General features: G+C 43.2%; 1 long non-coding RNA gene across 1 annotated transcript; it reads left to right on the forward strand.

The window, feature by feature from the left end:
- Positions 1-2,823: 2,823 nt before the first annotated feature.
- LOC146346973 (uncharacterized) lies at positions 2,824-6,274 on the forward strand. Its single transcript, XR_014790115.1, has 3 exons — positions 2,824-2,893; positions 5,152-5,233; positions 5,916-6,274. It is a non-coding gene; the product is annotated as an uncharacterized LOC146346973 (long non-coding RNA).
- The last annotated feature ends 228 nt before the right edge of the window (positions 6,275-6,502 follow it).

The following is a 6,502-nucleotide window of genomic DNA, read 5'->3' on the forward strand; positions in this document are numbered from 1 at the left end:
CTGCCTCACTAAAAGAATTGTACAGGGGGTCCTGCTGAAATTGGCTGGGTTTGGATGATTACTGGGGGAAAAAGAGACATGTGGCTTCTTTTCCCCACCCTGCATGTGCTGCTTGCATGACTGCCATTTCCCAAATTACAACTTGGCATGGGTTAGTGTGTCTCCCGAACCTGGAAAGGTGCGTGGTGAGGGTTGCTTCTAAAGCACCTCACAACCCATGGTTTGTTGTAGGGGTTGTGGGGCAGATTAGAAGCTGCACCTCGCCGGGTTCAGATCACATGCTAACCTGCGCTGCGTCTCTGGTAATTAGGGAAATGGCTGTTGTGTGAGCGGCATGCATGGGGTGGGGAAAAGAAGCCACGGTAGCTTCTTTTCCCCTGTGATTATCCAAACGTGATCATTGTCTTCGACTCAGAACCTTTCCATGTTTTCTCACAGCTTTTTCTGTCTTTTCGCTTACCACAGAAAATCTGTTAGGGAGAAAAACACAGAATATCAGCACAATGCCTGCTAATTAGTAGCGCTAGGAGCCCTCTGTCTGGAAGCACCCAATAATTTCTCTGGGTAGTATAAAGAAAAAATTAAAAACCATTAAATATTTTAAAAATGCAAAATGCGCATAAAATGAAAAACAGCATCAAAATAAAAACAAAAGCAAAACCCAGCAAGAGTAGTGCCCAAGATCCAAAAAGCACTAAAACATATTTTGAAATGTGAAAATGCTGGGAAAATAAAAAGGATTTTGCCTGGCATCCAGAAAACCACAATGTAGGCTCCAGATGAGCCTCACTGTGGCAGGCATTGCACAACCAGGGTGCCACCACCGAAAAGGCCTTCTCCTTAGTAGTCACCCGCCTCACCTTATTTAGTGGAGACACCTAGACAAGGGCCTCTGAAGATTATCTTAGGGTCAGGGCAGGTAAATATAGGACAACATGTGCCTTCAGGTAACGTGGCCCCCAAGTACTTAGAATTGGCCCTGAAAACAGACTGGAAGATCACAAAAAACTGGCATAATATGATCGTATTGGACAGTCCCTGTTAACCATCTTGTTGCCCTATTTTGGACCAGCTGAGGTTTCTGGACCATTTTCAAAGGCAGGCCAATGTATAACACTTCGCTGTAACCCAAAGAAGGGGCTACCAGAACCTGGATAACTGTACCTAACTTTCTGTCCAGATAAGGTCATACCTGGTGTATCAGCCTAAGATGACGAAAAGCTTTCCACACTACTGAGGCCATCTGTGCCTTCAGCAATAATGCTGGAACTGGATCCAAGAACAGAGCACCCCCAGACTATGAATCTGATCCTTTAGGGCAGGTGTGTTGAACTTCAGTCTGAGGGCTGAATTTCATTTCAGAGCAGCTCTCGGGGGTGACATTCCAGTGGTGGGTGGGGCAGAAGGCAAAAGGGGTGGAAGCAAAAACTTCCTATGTTATAGCTTATTTTAGCTTAAAGCTCTCACTGCCAGTAACTAAGCTTTAGGAGAGCCCTTTCAACCTTTTAGAATGTGGGGACCTTTGCAAAACCCAGGAAACCACCAAATTATCAGTAGTTGGGGGGAAGGGGTGGGGCCAGGGGAAGGGGGCATGGCTATATGGGGAACCCCAAAGTCCAGATTTGGCTCCCAGGCAGGCTGGATTTGGCTCACATGCCCAAGGTTCTGCACCTCTGCTTTAGGGGGAAGTCAGAAGGAAAGGAAAGTTTCCTCCTGTGCAAGCACCGAATCATTGCTGACTCCTAGAGGGACGCCGCTTGTGCTGGCGTTTTCATGGCAGACTATAGCGGGGTGGTTTGCCATTGCCTTCCCCAGTTGTGACCACCTTTCCCCCAGCAAGCTGGGTACTCATTTTACCCACCTCGGACGGATGGAAGGCTGAGTCGACCTGAGGCGGCTACCTGGGACCCGGCTTCCGCTGGGATCAAACCCCCTCCAAAAATGAATGAACACCACTCAGCCAGGCAGATGAACCACCCACTAACAGAAGCTCTGTCTTGTCTGGACTGAGTCTTAGGCTGCCTTTACACTAAAAAAACGCCCACAGTCCTCCTGTTCTGGAGCCTTTCCACAGGCTTCCAGACAGCGACCACGTGATTGCTGAGAGGGGAAGCTTTTAATTTTCAAGGTTCCATAGAACTCGATGAAACAGCGCTATCTAGTGGCTGTTTTAATCGCGTAACATTCCAACTTCACAAGAGAGTTCATTAGTTCTGGATCTTTTTGAGATGAAATAAGCAGGAAATACCTCCAGATGTGACCTGAAGGTTAACGACGTCATGAAAAGGACCCGCAGACTTCCATGAGTGAGCAATCTCAATAGCAGGATAAAAGCTCTGCGTGAAGGAGCCCCTTGTTTATTGGCCCTCATCCAGGCATTGATTTGGAACAACCACTGCCTTACCAGGATTTGATGAAAAAAAGAGCTAGAGCTGGGTGCCATCCGCATACCAGAGACACCTCAGTCCACATCTCTGGATAACCTCTCCCAGTGGTTTCATGTAGATGTTAAGCAGCATCACCATAACAACCGTTGCTTGACTTAATTCTAGAATCTAATGACGACAACAGAACATTGTATTCATGAGGGTCACTGGATGCAAGGACTGGTAACGCAAAGCACATTCTAGCAGATTATGTTTTTCTTTCCTAAACAATCTCCAGGAATTATATGTCAGCATATCTGGAGAGGATTTGTCACATCGCTCAGGAAAACTGCACTTTGGGAGATGTGTAAAGAACACTGTGATGAAGGATCTTATATTACCAAAAGCAGCACTGAGGAGTTTTATAGAGTAGTTCATATCCCCTCAGTGGAAAGACATTGTGGGTCATATTTGCTGCTCTTGAAACTGGCAAGATCACTAATTTGTTTCATGGGATTAGAAAACAGGTGAGTAATTTACTTTTCATGGGAGGCTTTCTCATATGTCTCATGTGGACTAGCCAAAACATCCACTCATTTTTAATGCCCACAAGTTTCTTCCTTTCATTTTGGTTTTCTGAAACACCACCGCCCCAAACAACAATACCGTTGCTGTTGCAGCATATTTTTTTTCTTTACTTGGTGCCAAACCTTATGTAACCATCAGGTAATAACAATGATAGTGGGATTGTGGGACAATCCTGTGATGAGGATGTTCTGTACAGTTTTTGCTTGGGTAAATATAACTGATGGCAGGAGGGGAGCAGTCTCCCTGGAAGAGGATGTCTACATCTTTCTTTCCATGCCCTTCCTCTGATGTAAATCAATCCCACAAAGCTACTATTTGCTTGGGGGAGTGGGGGGGGGAGACCCAAAGAATATCTGTATCAGTCCATCTCCCCCCCCTCCACACACACACACACATGTTGTATGGAATCTACTAGAAGCTTGGAAGGAGCACCTACATTGGGGAAAGGGCATGAGTTAAACAATCTTTTCCAGAGCACCACAACTTGGTCTTCTGAACATCCTCATGGAGTTGCTAACTAGCAAAATGAAAATAATAATTCATTAGTCTCAGGGCCTAGCTACACGACAGGTTGAAGATCTGTGACTAGATATCCCGTCTCTTTAAATTTTGGAATATAGTTGTGGAGCTGACTCCATTTAGGACTACAGTGTCGGGCGGGGGGGGGGGAGTTAATCTACCCACCCCCCACCTCCCAGGTGCCATCTTCCCTGAAGCTACTATTTGGCCTGTTAGGGGAAATGAATGTGTACATTGAGGCAAATAGCTTCAGTAGGATGATTTTCATTGTGGAAATGGCACTAGAGAAATCAGTTAACTCCCAGCTTCCCAGGTCTGGGGTCTTGCTCTGAATAATCTCCCCTTCAAACCCTGCTATTTGCTAAAATTAAAATAAGTGGTGCAGTGGATCCAGGGTTGACAGATATGCAGTGCCAGCACTTTTAAAATTACTTATAACGGGGATGCTGATGTCATCTGCCATCCCCCTCAGACTTCCCTGTTGCCTCTGAGCTTAGCCGCAATTCTCAAGGGGGGGGGGATGAATTTCCCCAGCAACAATTTATTGTTCCTTCTTGCAATGTCACATATTTTGGAGTAGCTTGGTCATGAATGGGCAATTCAGACCCATTAGCATAAGACTTTCTCCTGGTGGAGATGAAAACGGCTAGAACTGGTTTGCTGATATGGATCAACAGAGTCAGTGCCTGAAATTTTTGGACTTTCCTAGGCCATGAGGACTATCATGATTTTACATGTAATGATGTAAAAATTCAGCTGCTTCACCACTGATTAAAATAGATGGGCACTTCAATCACAGATTTCTCTACTATCTTTTCTGGGTTGGCTCTTTTAGGTGGGGTCTTTTTCAAAGGGCTTTCTTATCTCTTGCTGTAAGATGCACAGATCCATGGGATTGTGTGGTAGCCAAATCAAGGGGTTGTTATGTAATCAGATCTGTCATCAGACAGTTTTGTGAGGACCCAGTTTCCAAAAATTGATATACTTTCTCTTCTGTGGGGCACTCCTCCTGTGCCCAAAGCTGTCTTTAATAGCAACCTGTCTCCCTCCGCCTCTTCCTCCCCACTCCCAGAATATTTCACATCATTTTTTAAAGATGCCAATGAACCTTAAAGAATGTTCTCCAGCCATTTTCTGAGGCAGCACTGAAAACTGCTGTAAATTGATTTAGCATCTGTGCTTGGTGCCTCATTTGTAGTCTGACTAAACTGACAGTGAATCGTTTGTGGCTCTCAGCTTGCTCTTGCTTGATTGCACAGCAGCATATCTCTTTTTAAATGTCTGCCATGCATCTGACTTCAGTAGGATTAGGTTGTGGAGTTCAGCCTGACTTTTGTATCTTCATTTTGGGGTGGGAAAAAAGGAATTATGCCAGCACTGTATCTTAGAAAATCAAAGATGAATGCATAAAATCAAGCAAACAAATAAGTAGAAATGGTAATTAACAGTGCATTCCACAGCATGGTTAATATAGGAGTATTAAGATTGAAATGGGCTGCTTCAGCCTTATTTGCTTAAGTAAGGCCAAAATGGGTATCTTTTTCTAATGGCTGTGCTTAACTGGGTTGTAGATGCATATCAGAAACAGCATAATGGAAAACAAGGATATGTCTAATTGAAGCAAAGTAGTTTATTTATTTGTTTATTACATTTATATCCCACCTTTCTTCCATCATAGAACTCAAGGTGGCTACATGTGGTTCACAGGTGGTCTCCCCTCCAAACACTGACCAGATCCAAACCTGCTTAGCTTTCACAAGGTAGCTGCCTCATGTGCCTTCAGACTATGCTCTACTAGGCAAAGAATGTTACAGAGATCATAGTTAAAATGGCAATATTCCTGCTGACATCTAAATTGCTGAGATCAAATCACTAGAAAGGAGTGTAAATGAGGGATGTACACATTTTCTTAAACCCATTCCAACTGAGTTTCACAGATTATCAGGCATTTTTAGGGATGTCAGAGGAATCCGTCTGGGGGGGTGGAGCTCGATGAGCTTCTCTTTGTTCACACACATACACCCCTGGACTTTGGTCAGCTCGGTCTGCAGCAAGTCAGGCCACTTAGTGGATTTCCTGTATTTTTCAATTTGAGCAAATTACAGTCACAATTTGAGCAAAGTATGTCCACAATTTGCACAAATTACACACACTTACACAAATTTCAGCTGCAATTTGCACAAATCCGACAAAAAAAAAGTATATGCAAGAACTCCCTGGAGTTCGGGAAAAACCTGTGGCTTGGCTCTCAAATGCAAGCCGAGTTGGAAAGGCAACAGAACTCTGTCAAGCCCCCAAAGGGCCCCACAGATTTTCAAGTGATGGATATCCCTCGGCATTTTTCGTTGTGGTGTCCATTCATTGACAGAATTGGATTTGGAAAAGTCTACTGCAATTTATGAAACTTTTGTTGGCACATAATATTTTGTGTATTTTTCTTAGATCAGTCTACAATCAATGAGCAGAACACATACACAATAAGTGCTACACAGGAGAGGTGAAGAAAGATCAGAGACTTATAAAATGTTATGTGTGTACGTTTGTTTTAATGGCATATATATTGAAGTATTTTCCAGTAACTTCTGTACTTTTGTACAACTAAATTTACATACAATTCCAGAAAATTAAAAAATGATTCATAAATCTCTGTGACTCAGAAAATACCAGTCCTCTGTAAAATCAATGGATGGGATTCATAGAAATCTGAAGTCATTTCCTTTAAGATTTCTCTGACATTCCTTATTGCAAACAATGTCCAATTGTTTATAACCCAGAAATCAGGATTAATAAATGATAAACTGAATAGAAAGCTCTCAAAGGTTCAAAGTTTGTTTTGTGTTGGTGTCTTATTCATTCTGTCAAATGATAAAATCCAGTTGAATAAATGACGGGTCTTCAGAACCACCAGTTTGAGATTATGAGGAAATTGTTGTGAATGACAAGATGCCTTGGGATCAATCAGTAACACACACATTATTTATTTTGGTCCAAGGTACTCAAGGCAGCTCATAAACTCAAACTATCTACAA

The sequence above is a fragment of the Heloderma suspectum genome, chromosome 4 (genome assembly GCF_057233095.1).
Source record: "Heloderma suspectum isolate Gila_16-S chromosome 4, 16-S_ref, whole genome shotgun sequence".
NCBI lineage: Eukaryota > Metazoa > Chordata > Lepidosauria > Squamata > Helodermatidae > Heloderma > Heloderma suspectum.